This window comes from Panthera pardus, unplaced genomic scaffold, assembly GCF_024362965.1.
Source record: "Panthera pardus isolate Hobbes unplaced genomic scaffold, ASM2436296v1 HiC_scaffold_15, whole genome shotgun sequence".
Taxonomy (NCBI): Eukaryota; Metazoa; Chordata; class Mammalia; order Carnivora; family Felidae; genus Panthera; species Panthera pardus.
Window position 1 is genome coordinate 40431894 of NW_026526710.1, and position 13692 is coordinate 40445585.

Here is a 13692-nt window from a genome sequence, read left to right on the forward strand (position 1 = left end):
AGTCCTAGTAGGATCAGATGCATCAGAATCACCTGCCATGTCTTTTAGACATAAAAAGGCCTGGGAATTCTAGAATCTCCGAGAGTGAGACCCAGGAATCCATATTTGCAACAAGTTCCCCAGTGATTTTTCCACCTCCAGAAGTTTGCAGGTCATAGCTGTTAGTGTGGGGTCATAGGTGGAAGGCAAAGATTCTGATCCTGAAAGGGCTTCTCAAACTTTACCAAGCATGTGGGTTTGTTGAAGAGCAGATATGGAGTCGGCGCATCTAGGAGGGCACTCGAGATTCTGGGGAACCAATGTTTCCGGGCACAAGCCACATTTTTAGTACTTTTAGTAGCAAGGATCTGGAAAGCATGTCTCCCTTCCATTATCTCCATGCATGTGTGTGTGTGTGTGTGTGTGTGTGTGTGGGCACGTGTATGTATTACAGTAGTAATTAATAGCATAGCACTTTCACGTGCTTTATCTCCCCTAGTGAAATATAATGAGGCTATTGCTGTAATGAGTGTAAACCTTATTTAAACAATCACTGCTCTCTCAGGCAGTCACTCGGGAGGCAGCACACACGAGTGGTTCAAAGAATGGCTCTGACGTCCAAGGTGCACGTTCTCGTAACAGGTGCATTCTGCCCCTCATGAGCCGACGCAGCTGGGGGCAGTTATGAAACCTTCCCAAGCTTCAGACCTTAGCTCTAAAATGGGATTGACTCTGGCTTTTTCTCTCAGGAGGTGGTGAGGGGCCCACAAGATAATGAACGTGAAGTACGCAGGTAGCCCTGACACACAGCATGCACTTACACATCAGCTATTAGTATTAGTCTGTGGTATAAAGCATGCGGGGGATTCCCCTTCTGGGTCTAGCACGAGAAGAGGATCAGTGGGATAAGAGATCAGTCTCGTTAAGACATATCTTCACCTCCCGTTTTGACCTGAAACACTGTCATTCTGAGCCATCACCTACTCCAGTCACTTTTCGCACCAAATGGCATCCGGTGTTTTCAAAAAATAAAATCCAGCTTTGTCTTAGCTTGAGCTGCTATAACAAAAATACCATAGACTGGGGTAGCTTGAACAACAAACATTTATTTCTCAGTTCTGGAGGCTGGGAAGTCCAAGAGCAAGGCACCGGCATATCTGGTGACTGGTGAGGGCAATCTTTTCTGGTTTGCAGAAAGCCATCTTCTCACTGTATTCTCGTGTGGCAGAGAGCAAAGAGAAGGGCAAACTCTCTTGTATTTCTTTTTCTTCTTCTTCTCATTATTTTTGAGAGAGAGAGAGAGAAAGAGGTGGGATCAGAAGAGAGAATCATAAGTAGGCTCTATGCCCAGCACAGAGCCCGACACAGGGCTTGATCTCAAAACCATGAGATCACGATCTGAGCCGAAATCAAGAGTTGGATGTTTAGCCTACTGAGTCACCCAGGTGCTCCTTGTGTTTCTTCTTATAAGGGCATTAATCCCCTCATGGGGGCTCCACCCTCATGATGAAATTACTCTCAAAGGATCCATCTTCAAATACTATTGCATTAGGGATTAGGGTTTCAATATATGAATTTTGAGGGGACACAACAATCCAGTCCATAGCAAGCCTTAAAGAGAGAAAATAGGGGTGGGGGGCGTCTGGGTGGCTCAGTTAGGCGTCCGACTTAGGCTCAGGTCATGATCTTGTGGTCTATGAGTTCGAGCCCCGCATCGGGCTCTGGGCTGAGAGCTCAGAGCCCGGAGCCTGTTTCAGATTCTGCGTCTCCCTCTCTCTCTGACCCTCCCCCGTTCATGCTCTGTCTCTGTCTCAAAAATAAATAAACATTAAAAAAAAATTTTTTTTTAAAGAGAAAATAGGTAATTTCAGATGGCCTGTTCCAGTGATGCTTTGAGTGATGTCAGTGTCCTTGGAGCAACTGAGTGGCATCTGTCCTGACTTCCCTCCAGCCACCCTTCTGCCTCCATTCTGACTGGTGCCCTTGCTGTGGTGATGACAGGTCCCCATAGAACAACCCCTGGATGTAAGCCACCTATTCTTTGTCTCTTCCCTCTTCCCCAACCCAGAACAAGGATAACTGTCTATCACAGCCCTGATCATTCCTGGCGTGTATTCCAAGTAGATATCCCCTGCAAATGGCGGCAAAACTCAATCCACACATTCTTTTGGCTGGGCACTGAGCTAGGTGCTGGGGCATGGTAGTGAGTAGTAGTTACTACCAACATGGTAACTATCTTCCTGAGGCTCACAGGCTGTAGGGAAGACACACAGTGAAATGGCCACATAACTTTGACAAGCCCTTCAGTGGAGGCATTCATGGTGTGTTAATGAATATCTAGTTGAGAGAGTGGACCTGGGCAAGGAAATTAGGGAAGAAGTGATGTTTGACCTGAGATAGGAAAAATGAGTAGCAGTAAATTGGGCAAGATGAGAAGGAACAGATTTTCTAGGGGGAGAGCATATGCAAAGCCCTAACATCAGGTGGGAGTGTGCTGTGTAGAGAGATAGATAGGGTCAATATATTAGTCAGGGTTCTCCAGAGTAACAGAACCAAGAACCAAGAAGAAGGATGGAAGGATGAAAGGATGGAAGGATGGAAGGATGGATGGATGGATCGATGGATAGAGAGAGAGAGAGAGAGAGAGAGAGAGAGAATAGATAATAGATAGATGATAGATAGATAGATAGATAGGTAGACTTACATGACTGGAGGCTGAAAAGTCCCCAGATCTGTAGTCAGCAAGCTGGAGACCCAAGACAGCTGATGATGTATTTCCAGCCTAAGCCCAAAACACTGAAAGCCAGGAGAACCAAAGGTATAAACTCTAATCTAAAAGCCAACAGTCTCAAGACCCAAGAAGAGTGGGTTTTTCCATTTGAGTCTGAAGGCAGAAAAGACCAGGGTCCCAGCTCAGACAATTAGGCAGGAGGATTTCCCTCTTAGTCTTTTTGTTCTATTCAGGTCTTCAGGTTGATTGGATGAGACCCAGCAACATCAGAAAGGGCAACCAGCCTCAGTCACCCATTCAAGTGTTGATCTCATCCAGAAACACCCTCACAGACACACCTAGAATAATGTCTGGCCAAATGTCTGGGCACCTATGGCTCTGTCAAGTTGACACATCAAATGAACCATCAGTCAGACTATGAAGGCCCCTGTTGACCACAAGGAATTTACCTTTATCCTCTAGACAATGGAACATCTTTAACATATTTAAATAGGATGATAACATAAGCAGATTGGAGATTTAGAAACTGAATAGTGGCAGGAGTCTGGAAGCTCAATGAGGAACTAGCGCGGGCAAAGGCAGACCAGTCAGGAGACTTCTGCAGTGATCAGGACATGGGGTGTCAGTGTGGGGAGTGGGTTGTGATGGAGACTGAGAGAAATGATATACTCTAGAGATATTTAGGACTTAGTATTGGATATGGGAGGGGAGGAAGAAGGAGAGGTCACGGCTGATCCCAAGTTTCTAGCCTTGACAACTACAACGAGGGCAGTGCCCATACTAGGGTATAAAGGATTGGAAGGGAAGAGGGTGAGTTCAGGCTTCCATATTGTGACAGAAGCCCTTCAGTAGGATGGAGTTCTCACCAAAATGTGGGACTACGTTTCCTCTTGTATCCGGGTGTGGCCAGGTGTACTGGTTTTCTGTGGTTGCAGTAACAAAGTGCCACAAACTGAGTGACTTAATATACACTTATTCTCTCATAGTTCTGGAGGCTGGGAGTCCAAAATGGAGGTGGCGGCTGGGTCAGTTCTTTCCAGAGGCTCTGAAAGAGAATCTATCTGTTCATAGCTTCTGATGGTTGCTGGCAATTCCTGGTGTCCCTTAGTTTATAAACGGATCACTTCAATCTCTGCCTCTGTCTTCACAGAGCATTCTCCCCTGTGTCTCAGCGTCTTCACCTGGTCAACTTCTCTCTGGGTATATCTGCATGCTCAACTTTCTAACATCTTGTAAGGACACCAGTCATGTGATTGGCCAATATGACCTCATCTTAACCTGATTACATCTGCAGAGGATTCTATTTCCAAATAAGGTCACATTCACAGGTACCTGTGGTTAGGACTTTGAACACATCTTTTTTGGGGTGATGGTAGGCAACAATCTAACCCATAATACCACGTGACTTTTTGTTTGATTTGTTTTGTTTTTTGTTTTTTGTTTTGGGGGCGTTCTTTTGGTCAACAGAACATGAGTAGAAGTGATACCATTTCCCAGGCCAAAGCTTTTAAAACTCAGATGTGGCTTTGACACTCCCTTTTTCCCTGTTGAAGGAGTTCAGGATGTGCCAACCCAAAATGTGCCACTTTGGCAAATTAGTTATTTTGAACTGAAGGCACTTGAAAACCAGCAAATGCAGTTTGCTTTCTCTGCAGTCCCCTTACCTGCCTAAAGTCAGATCCTCCAAAACGAACTCCATTGTCATAGATTCCCCGCCTGGGGAGTTTCATCAGCCCGGGAAGATTGACTCTTCTCACAGGAGAGGACTGGAAGCCAGCACCACAGCCAAACTTTGTCGTACCCTGTCATACCTCCCATCTGGTCTCTCATCCTTCCTAAAAATAATTTCCTCTTTCCTGCGTTGTCTTTATCTCCCCTCCCCTTCCCCTATAAGACAGTATTTAAGCTTTCAATTCTCACCATTTTGGGGGTATTCACTTAGTTTTATCCTGTGATATCCCCAGTAGTGTAATAGTAAAAATGAATGCATCTGTATACTTTTCTCCTATTAATCTGCCTGTTGTCAGTTTATTTCATAGACCTGGCTATTAAATCTAGGAGGGTAGAGGGAATGTGCTTTGTTCCTCTCCTGTACTGCCCACTGGATAAATGCAGAGGACTCTGAAGATACAGCAGGTGGCACAGAACCTGGACCTTTGAGTCACCATGTGGGAGAGATGACCAGCAAACCAGAAACTCCTGCTCTGGACCGGCATATCAGAGAGGAGTAAGCTTTTACTATGTCAAACCCCTGAAATTTTGTTTTGTTTTGTTTTGTTTTGTTTATTTGTTTGTTTTGTCACAGTGTTAACTTCCACAGAGATCTTGGAGTGTAAAGGCTTGGAGACATTCAGAGGAGATGTCATGTAGACTGTTGTGTATGTGGGTCCAGAGCTCCAAAGACAGGTCAAGCTGGAGACATACGTTTACAAATGTGCCTGGAGTGCGTGAACACATGGCTTTGCCAGGGGGGCAAGCATAGAGGGAGGAGGGCAGCCCCAGGACCAGGCCTGGTGGGACGATAATGTTTAACACCTGGACAGACGGGGATGTGTCTACAAAGCAGAGAAAGAGTGGTGTGAGAGAGATAGCGGGGCCCCTGGGGGCATGTTGGGTCGTAGGGCACCGAGGAGCAGGAGACCGAGGCCCTAGAGGCCCTGTGTGATGAGGCCTGCAAAGTATCAACCAGATTGAAAGACAGGATCGCGGCTGAGGACGAGTGCTGTTTTAGAAGGTACCTGAGGGGGGGCACCTGGGTGGCTCAGTCGACTGAGCCTCCGACTTCAGCTCAGGTCATGATCTCGTGGTCCGTGAGTTCGAGCCCCACATCAGGCTCCGAGTGAGGAGGAGGCGAGAAATTGGCGTCAGCAAGCAGAGAAATTGTTTTGACGAGTTTAATTGTGAATGTGAGGAAGGAGCCAGGGCTGAAGCTCAAAGCTGAGAACCAAAACCTTCCACCCCACACTCAGCCTGGACGCAGAGAAGTGAAACCACGCCTTACTGCCCAGTTGGCGTGAGGTCGCTCATCCCGTCTTTGCTGGCATTCCTCTACTCTTTGCGACCGTCCTCCCAAACAAACAGGGTGATTGCTCACTACAGTAACTTCCCCCAGATACCCATCAACTCTTCAATGAGAAGCACGTACAGTCTGTGCCTGGAGATGCTTTGAATCCCTCCCGTTGCCGTCCCCACCAATCCTGGGCTGTGGTATCAAGCTCGTTACCCAAGTCCTAGATCCCCCACCTTGAAAGACTAACCTCAAACCCAGCTTCCGAGTCCTGATGCATTCTGGGCTTGTCTCCCCTCCTCTGAAAACCAAGCTTCACTGCACTTCCCTCCTGCCCACCACACCAAGCGGTGGTCGCTTTGTCTCCTCAGTGGGGGTGTTGGCAGTACTGGGGGAGCCAGCTCCTGACGATGGGGATGAAGAAAGAGGTCAAGTTCGTTGTTTTTTATTTCTGTTTTCTTGTTGCTAAAAAAAGACTTGAGAGTGTCTACAGCCAGGTGAGAGAGAGGGGTCAAATTACCAAAAGAGAGATGTGGTCAGCTTCCTGAGATGGCAGGAGGAGCTAGAATCAGAAGGAGCAGAGAAGAGGGATTAACCCTAAGTGGGAGGGGAGGTAAAGAGAAGGGAAGCTAAGTGCCCAGGCGAGCAGGTTTGCATGGATGAGATGGGAAGGTGAAGTTCCCATCTGACAGCTTCTGTTTTCCCTTTCGGTAAGAGGCAAGGCCCACCTAAATGGGAGACAGAAGGGCAAGTAAGGGGAAAGGGGCTTGAAGAGAACGAAAGTATTTGGAACAGCCGTGGAGATCAGGAAAGTGAACCAGCCTGAGAAACTACCGTTCTCTTAAGTACAGACTTCACAGACGTCTGGAGAATGTAATGCATCCTGTTCTGTGACATCCCAAATGAAGGAATGAGGACTTCCGGGGTGACTCCATGCTCACTTGGATGATGTAAGTGCTAATAGACTTAAATGTCACTTTATTTCCTGGTCACATTCCATTTATTCCAAATCTCCTGCCACCTAAAGCCAACCGCTGTGGAAAGCCATCATAGATGAGGATAAAGATAGCAATAGTGATATTTACTGCTTACCATGTGCTGGGGACTATGCATAGTACATATATATGGTATGCATACACAGACCTATGTACATAGACATATGGTGAATATATACATATATACACATACATATGTATATTCATATATATATATGACTTTTTCCTATCTAATTATTTCAACGAACCTATGAAGGGATGATTGTCCATCTTAAAGACAGGAGGATAGTGGTCCGGCAGGGTTCCTTACTTCCTGCCCAGACTCCACAGATCTCAACACCGGCGGCAGTGGACTTGCCTGACCAAGGGAACTGGGAAAGACCACGGAGGAAAGGGAGGTAGGGAATTCTTGACAATGAAGAATCAGCTTTGCTGGTTTTTATCCTGTGAGATAAAAATAAATTCTACACTTAGGACGAGGTAGAATTTTCTGTTTGGTGCCCCTACTGTGGGCAAAGTTGATCAAAGACCCCCTGCGAGCTCCTGGGGGGGAATCATACACATGATAACAAGCTGACAGTCCTTCTGCTTCCCTGCCACTTACTTCCCCTTCTCCCTACCCACTTCCCCTGCCCCCCCTGGGTACCCACAGTCTCTCAAGGCAGCTTCCCCACCTCGGGCGCCACCACTGCCAGCCCACTGGCCCCCAGGTGCTGTCCCCAGCTTGCCAAAGGGCCAGAGCAGTGCTAAATTCTCAAAGATAAGGGAGAGAAAAAGACCCTGCTCTCCCTCTCAGTTTCACCTTTGATCCCACTGCTCATGGGCCCCAGGGTCTTCTGGAAAATAGTTCCTTTGACTTCTGTCCAGCCTTCTCATCTCAGCCTTGGAAAACATGAGTCCCTGAGGCAGGTGTGTGTGAGGTGGGGGCGGGGAGAGAGTATGTCAGCGTGTGAAAGGGTGCGTGTGAACAAGCGCGCGTGTGTGCACGTGAGTGAGCCTGTGTACGGTGGGGGAAGGGGCAGCGGTGGGTGGAAACTTAGCAGTATTCTGCATTTCTTTCCTCATCTGCTTACTTTACCTCATCAACTTGTGCGAACAGGCAGCCTGCAGACTTGAGGCCCCACCAGATTGCTCTGGCCCCATAGGACTGGTCTGTTTCCAACTTACCTCAAGCCAGGGCCTCTGCTATTAAAGCAGTACTTATTTGTTAAGCTTTTGACCTAAAATTTTGTGGGGCACCTTGGGGCCACTCCAGGAGCGTGGACCTTGTCCTCTGGGGGTTGGTGAGACAGAGCTGAGGCCCACAGCTCCCTCGGCATACCATGGCTTCCCTATCCGACTGGAAGGAGAGCAAACTGGTAGCTCAGAGTGTGCAGGGAGAATGAAGGGCTGGACTCACAAAGCAGAAAGTAAAATGCAGGCTGGGGTGTCCTCACGGCCCCTCCTCAGGAGCTTGGTCGGGAGGAGAGATTTGTTTTTTGAGGAGATTTGATGAGGACAGGGACACCCATACCCCATACACCTTATACCCCAAGGTCACGGTCATGCAGCCCAACTCTTGCAGGGGGTCAAAAGAGGGGGGATGGGTATTGAAGAAAGTGCATATCCCTGGTGAGCTGCTTTTCAGATGTCTAAAAACAAAACTTTTGGTTTGGATGGGGTGCCTGGCTGGCTCAGTTGGAAGAGTGTGCAACTCTTGATCTTGGGGCTGTGAGTTCGAGCCCCACGTTGGGTGTAGAGATTACTTAAATGAATGCATAAATTAAAACTTAAAAAAAAAGAAAGAAAGTCCTTATCCCTAGTGGGCTGCTTTTCAGGTATCTAAACACAAAACTTTTGGTTTTGGGAATAAAGGGCTGAGAGAACAAAAGAACCGATATATGATTCTATTTATATGAGGTACCTAGCATGGGCAAATTCATAGACACAGAAAGTCGAATAGAGGTTAGCAATGGCCGGGTGACAGAGGAATAGGGAGTTACTGTTTAATGGGTACTGAATTTCCATCTGGGGTGATGAAAAAGTTCCAGAAATAGTGGTGATGGTTGTACAACATTGTGAACATATTTAATGCCACTGAAATATACACTGAAAATGGTTAAAATTGTAAATTTTAAGTTAGATGTATTTTACCACAGTTTTTATTTATTATTATTATTATTATTATTTTGAGAGAGAGAGAGGGAGACACAGAATATAAAGCAGGCTCCGGGCTGTCAGCACAGAGCCCAAGCAGGGCTTGAACTCATAAACCATGAGACCATGACCTGAGCCGAAGTTGCAAACCTAACCGACTGAGCCACCCGGGCACCCCTGCTTTACCACAATTTTTAAAAATACGAAAACAGGGGTGCCTGGGTGGCCCAAATGGTTGAATGTCCAACTCTCGGTTTTTGGCTCAGGCCATGATCTCACTGTTTGTGGGTTTAAGCCCCACGTCAGGCTCTCTGCTGCCAGCGCAGAGCCCGCTTGGGATTCTCTCTCTCCTCTTCTCTCTATACTCCTCCCCTGCTCTCTCTCTCTCTCTCAAAATAAATAAGTAAACTTAAAACAAAATGTTTAAAAAACACAAGAATAAAAATATGGCTGAGGAGACAAGAGAAGCTGTGTGAGAGAACAACAGGCCCAGGGTTGGGTAGGGCACAGACTGGGGAAGAGAATATTCAAGAAGGGGACCCAGAGTGCAGTATGTTCTGGCTGCTGGTCTTTCAGAGTTCTTCGGCCTGCTATTAACAGCTTGGTCCCAATGTGTTCACTTCAAGTGATGGGCAGTGTAGGACTTAGTTGTTCCCCAGCGGGCGCAGACTGCTAAGGTGACCCCAGCTCCAGCCAGTCCCTTCCTGCCCCGAGGCTCCATCCTCCCTGGCCTCTTTGGTGTTGCCTGGCGACCGAAGGACACACACGGTCAGCTCCCACTCCATTCCCCCATGCCTCCTCCTTCTGGCTGTGGTAGCCAAAGAGATAGGGCTGTCCCTCCTAATGCTGTGGGAGCCAGAGTATGAACTCTGCAGGACCCAAGGAGCTCAGGGCAGGGGCTTTTTCCCAAAGAACTTCTGCTCTGCTTCTCTCAGCTTTTCCTTCTCTGCTGTATCTGTCATCACCTATATTGACCACAATGTTGCTGCAGATCGAAACACCCCTGATTGTAGTGGTATCAACCAACAGACATTGATTATTTCTCAGGCACCTCGGGGGCGGTTGGACAGTTCTGCTTACCTAAGCAGAGCTCAGCTGATCTCATCCAGGCTCATTTATGCGTCTGCAGTCACTACGGGCAGGCTGGTCTAGGGTGGCCTTGGCAGGAAGGACTTAGCCTTGTTCCACATGGTCTCTTATCTTCTGGCAGCCACGTCTGGGCTTGTTCCCATGGTGGAAGCTGTCAAAGAGAACATGGAACACTGGACAGAGTTAAACAAGTGAGGAAAACTACTCAAGATTATTGAAATAGAGATCAAGACTACTGTAATAGGGGACCGAGATTGAACTCAACTCTGAATATGACAGAGAGCTGGGGACTTACAGACAATGGGCAGGGTGAGGGAGTCAGTGGATGGAAAAATACCAAGAGGAACTTGGTTAGGTATGGAGGGTAGGGAGGGATGCTTGCTAAACTGGCTTGGCAGGAATCTGGCTGCACTGAACTCAGCAGGCCAAGGAAACAGCCTCGTAGACAGGGCTCAGAGAAGAAGCCAAGGGAGTCGGTAGAATATAAGGCTTCCTAAGGCCTTAGCTCAAAATTGGTAATGTCACTTCCATGGTGTCTAAGTGGGGCATCTGTCTGGTTGGATGGAGGGCCCCCAAATGTGGAGCGAGGATAGGGTAGAAGCTGGTGGAACAGGAAGCAAAGAATTCCCCTGGGGCAGAACAAAGGGGATCAAAGTTTAATGCGTATACCACAAGGAGCCGTGGGCTGGACAGCACAGAGAGGCTGTCTGTACCTTTGCACCGAGGCAGTGGCAGTGGCTGGGGCTGTTTTTAAAGGGGGAAGATGAGGAGGTATGGGAGACATATGGAATGTTCCCTTTTTTGGTAACTGTGCCCAGTTGTAAGTAGCCCATTGGTTAGTTAGGGCCTATGGAGATTCTGAGATGGGTCTCCTGATGGGCCTGTCTATTTAGCCAGGTGGTCGCTGTGGACCCTCTCTACCTTCCATCGTTCAAGTCTGTTTGCCTAAAAGAGGCCTCTACAACTTTCACTGCCTTTGTAGCCAAAACCAGTCATAAGGGTGGCCCATATCCAAGCAGAGGGGAAATGGCTCCATCACGTGACAAGTGGCTGGGGTACCAGGAACAGTGGGACAATAGGGACATCTTTGCAACTTCATGGGAAGACCGTCTTTACTCACCAAGACCCTTGGGCAGAATGTACAGCCCCCAGTGCTTCCCATATCCTGACTTAGCTAATAACCTGGCTCAGCATGGAAGGCTTACTTGCACCAGAAGGCACAGACTGGAAGGTGCCAAAATTGGAATGTAGGGACTCATGTGCTAATGAGGTTCTCAAGACCAAAAGAAGGCAAAGAGAGTAAGATGGGACCCTAATGAACACAACGTAAGTCAGAGACTTGGTCTTAGGAAAAAGTAAACTCTGGTTTCAGAAATCAGTGGAGCCTCACATGGGGACTAGAACAAGATTTCTTATAGAAAATCATAATGCAATACTGGCCACCATTCCTCGGGTATCCAACACCGTTAGGTGTTTTGATAAATGCTATACATTTAATTGTGCTTCACTTTTCAAAAACCTTTCTAAATGTTTATTTTTGAGAGAGGCAGAGAGTGAGAGGCGGAGGGACAGAGAGAGAGAAGGAGACATAGAATCTGAAGCAGGCTCTAGGCTCTGAGCTGTCAGCACAGCGCCCGACGCAGGGCTCAAATCCACGAACCCTGAGATCGTGACCTGAGGGCAAGTCGGATGCCCAATCAACTGAGTCATCCAGGCACCCCAATTGTGCTTCGTTTTTAAAACAGCCCTGGTATGATAGCCTCCATTTTTATTGGTAAGCAAATTAAGACTCAGAATCCAAGACCACAGAGTTGGTAAATGTAGAGGATTTAGGATTCATTCAGGTCAACACGTTCTGAGCACCTTCTGCGGGCCGGCTCTGTGTGAGGCACTGAGGAAACAGTGATAGACATAGATCCTGTCTTCAAGGAGCTTACAGTGTAGGGGGTAGGGACAAGTAGAGCGGTCATTTTTATGCTGTGAGGCAACTGTGTGTATAAACAGATCCGAGGAGAAGTATTCACTCAGGAATGTCTTATGCCCAAATATTACTACACAGCTTTCCCAGTGTGCCATACGGGCTCCTTGGAGGCCGTCTCCATTAGGGTCGCCTTAGGCTGTTAGTAACAGAGATGCGAAATAACAAAGGAGAATTTAATTATTCTCTCCCACTTAAAATAGTTGGAGGTGGGCAGCCCACGGCCGGCGTGGTGATTCCACCGTCTCATCAGAAACCCGGGCTCCTTCTAGCTTCTGCCCCACTGTTCTTAGAACACAGCTTCCAACTCGAAGGTCATCTCAGGGCCCAAGACAGATGCTAGAACTCCAGCTATCATGCCCTCGATCTAGAAAAGAAGCAGGAAGAAGGCAGGAGACCTACCTATCTGAAGTCTCCGAAGGAGCTGTCCCCAAGTCTCACCCACCAAGTTCTGCTTACATCTCCTTGGCCTGAACCCAGTCAGATAAGCTTCACGGGCCACGCAGGAGGTGGGAGCTGCATCTGTTAGCTGTATACACAGCCTCTCAAGTAAAACTGATGGCCATTCATTAGTAATGAATTGGGTTGAATCATGTCCCCCACATAAAGGTATGTTGGAGTCCTCACCCCCAGGACCTCAGAAGTACTGCCTGACCCGATAGTGGTGCCCATTCCTCCTCTCCCCTGTCCAACTTCACCACACACAGGAGACCCACACCCTTTATTCCCCAAGGCACAGCCAACACCAGGATGTCTTGCAATAACAGACTTGGCTGAAGGCCTGAGGATCAAATGGGGCATTGCTGAAAGATAAACTGAGACCAGATCCCCCCAGGGTTCTGGAAGAGCGTTGACCACACTCCCTCCCACTACCTCCCTCAAGGTGCCTGGGTCCCCTTGTTCCTACCCACCCCCTCCGTTTTTCCATGCCCCACGTTCAGGACTCCCACCCCAGGCAGAGATGTGGCTCCTACAGGAAGCAGCCTTTGGTGGAAGTATATGAACTACTTAAAAACCAGAGTCTAACACAAAAGACCAGGTACTGCATGATCCCCGTTCACATGAAATCTCCAGAACAGACAGACCTGTAGACATAGAAGGTGAATTGCCTGTGTCAGCAGGAGCAGGGGAGGGAGGAAAGACAATGATTATGGGGTTTCTTGTTGGGATGATGAAAATATTCTAAAATGAGTGATGATGGTTGCAGACTTCTGCAAACGTACTAAAACCCGCTGAATTGTATACTTTGGGTGAATTTTAGGGCATATGAATTATATCTCAGTAAAGCTGTTTTTTTTTTTTTTAAGATTTTATTTTTTAAGTAATCTCTTACGCTCAACATGGGGCTCAAGCTCACAACCCCGAGATCAAGAGTCATTCATGTGTTCTACCAGCTAAGCCAACCAGGCACCCCCAAGGTGCTTTATTTATTTATATATATATATTTTTTAAGTTTATTTTATTTATTTTGAGAGAGAGAGAGAAAGAGAGAGAGGGAGAGAGGGAGGGAGGGACAGGGGCAGACAGAGAGGGAAAGAGTCCCAAGCAGGTTCCACACTGTCAGTGCAGAGCCAGACATGGGGCTCGAACCCATGAACCATGAGATCATGACCTGAGCCAAAGTCAGAAGCTCAACCAACTGGGCCCCCCAAGTGCCCCAAAGCTGTTGTGAGTGGTTTTGTTTTGTTTTGTTTTTTAAACAAACCTCTGTCTGCAGGCCTTCTTGTAGGCCCAGGACCTCTGTGAGAACAGGGAATGTGCATAGCGATCCTTGAAC

The 13692-nt window shown here is 47.6% G+C and overlaps 1 protein-coding gene across 1 annotated transcript in view; it reads right to left on the bottom strand.

Moving 5' to 3' along the window:
• Nucleotides 1-1065: 1065 nt before the first annotated feature.
• The window catches only part of TMEM241 (transmembrane protein 241), a 134013-nt gene continuing 121386 nt past the window's right edge, over nucleotides 1066-13692 (bottom strand). Inside the window, exons 17-19 of the transcript XR_008422240.1 lie at nucleotides 9929-10088; nucleotides 5968-6121; nucleotides 1066-1252 (exon numbers count right to left, since the gene is read on the bottom strand). The gene's annotated coding sequence lies outside the window, so the exon portion shown is untranslated. The remainder of the gene's footprint in view (nucleotides 1253-5967; nucleotides 6122-9928; nucleotides 10089-13692) is intronic.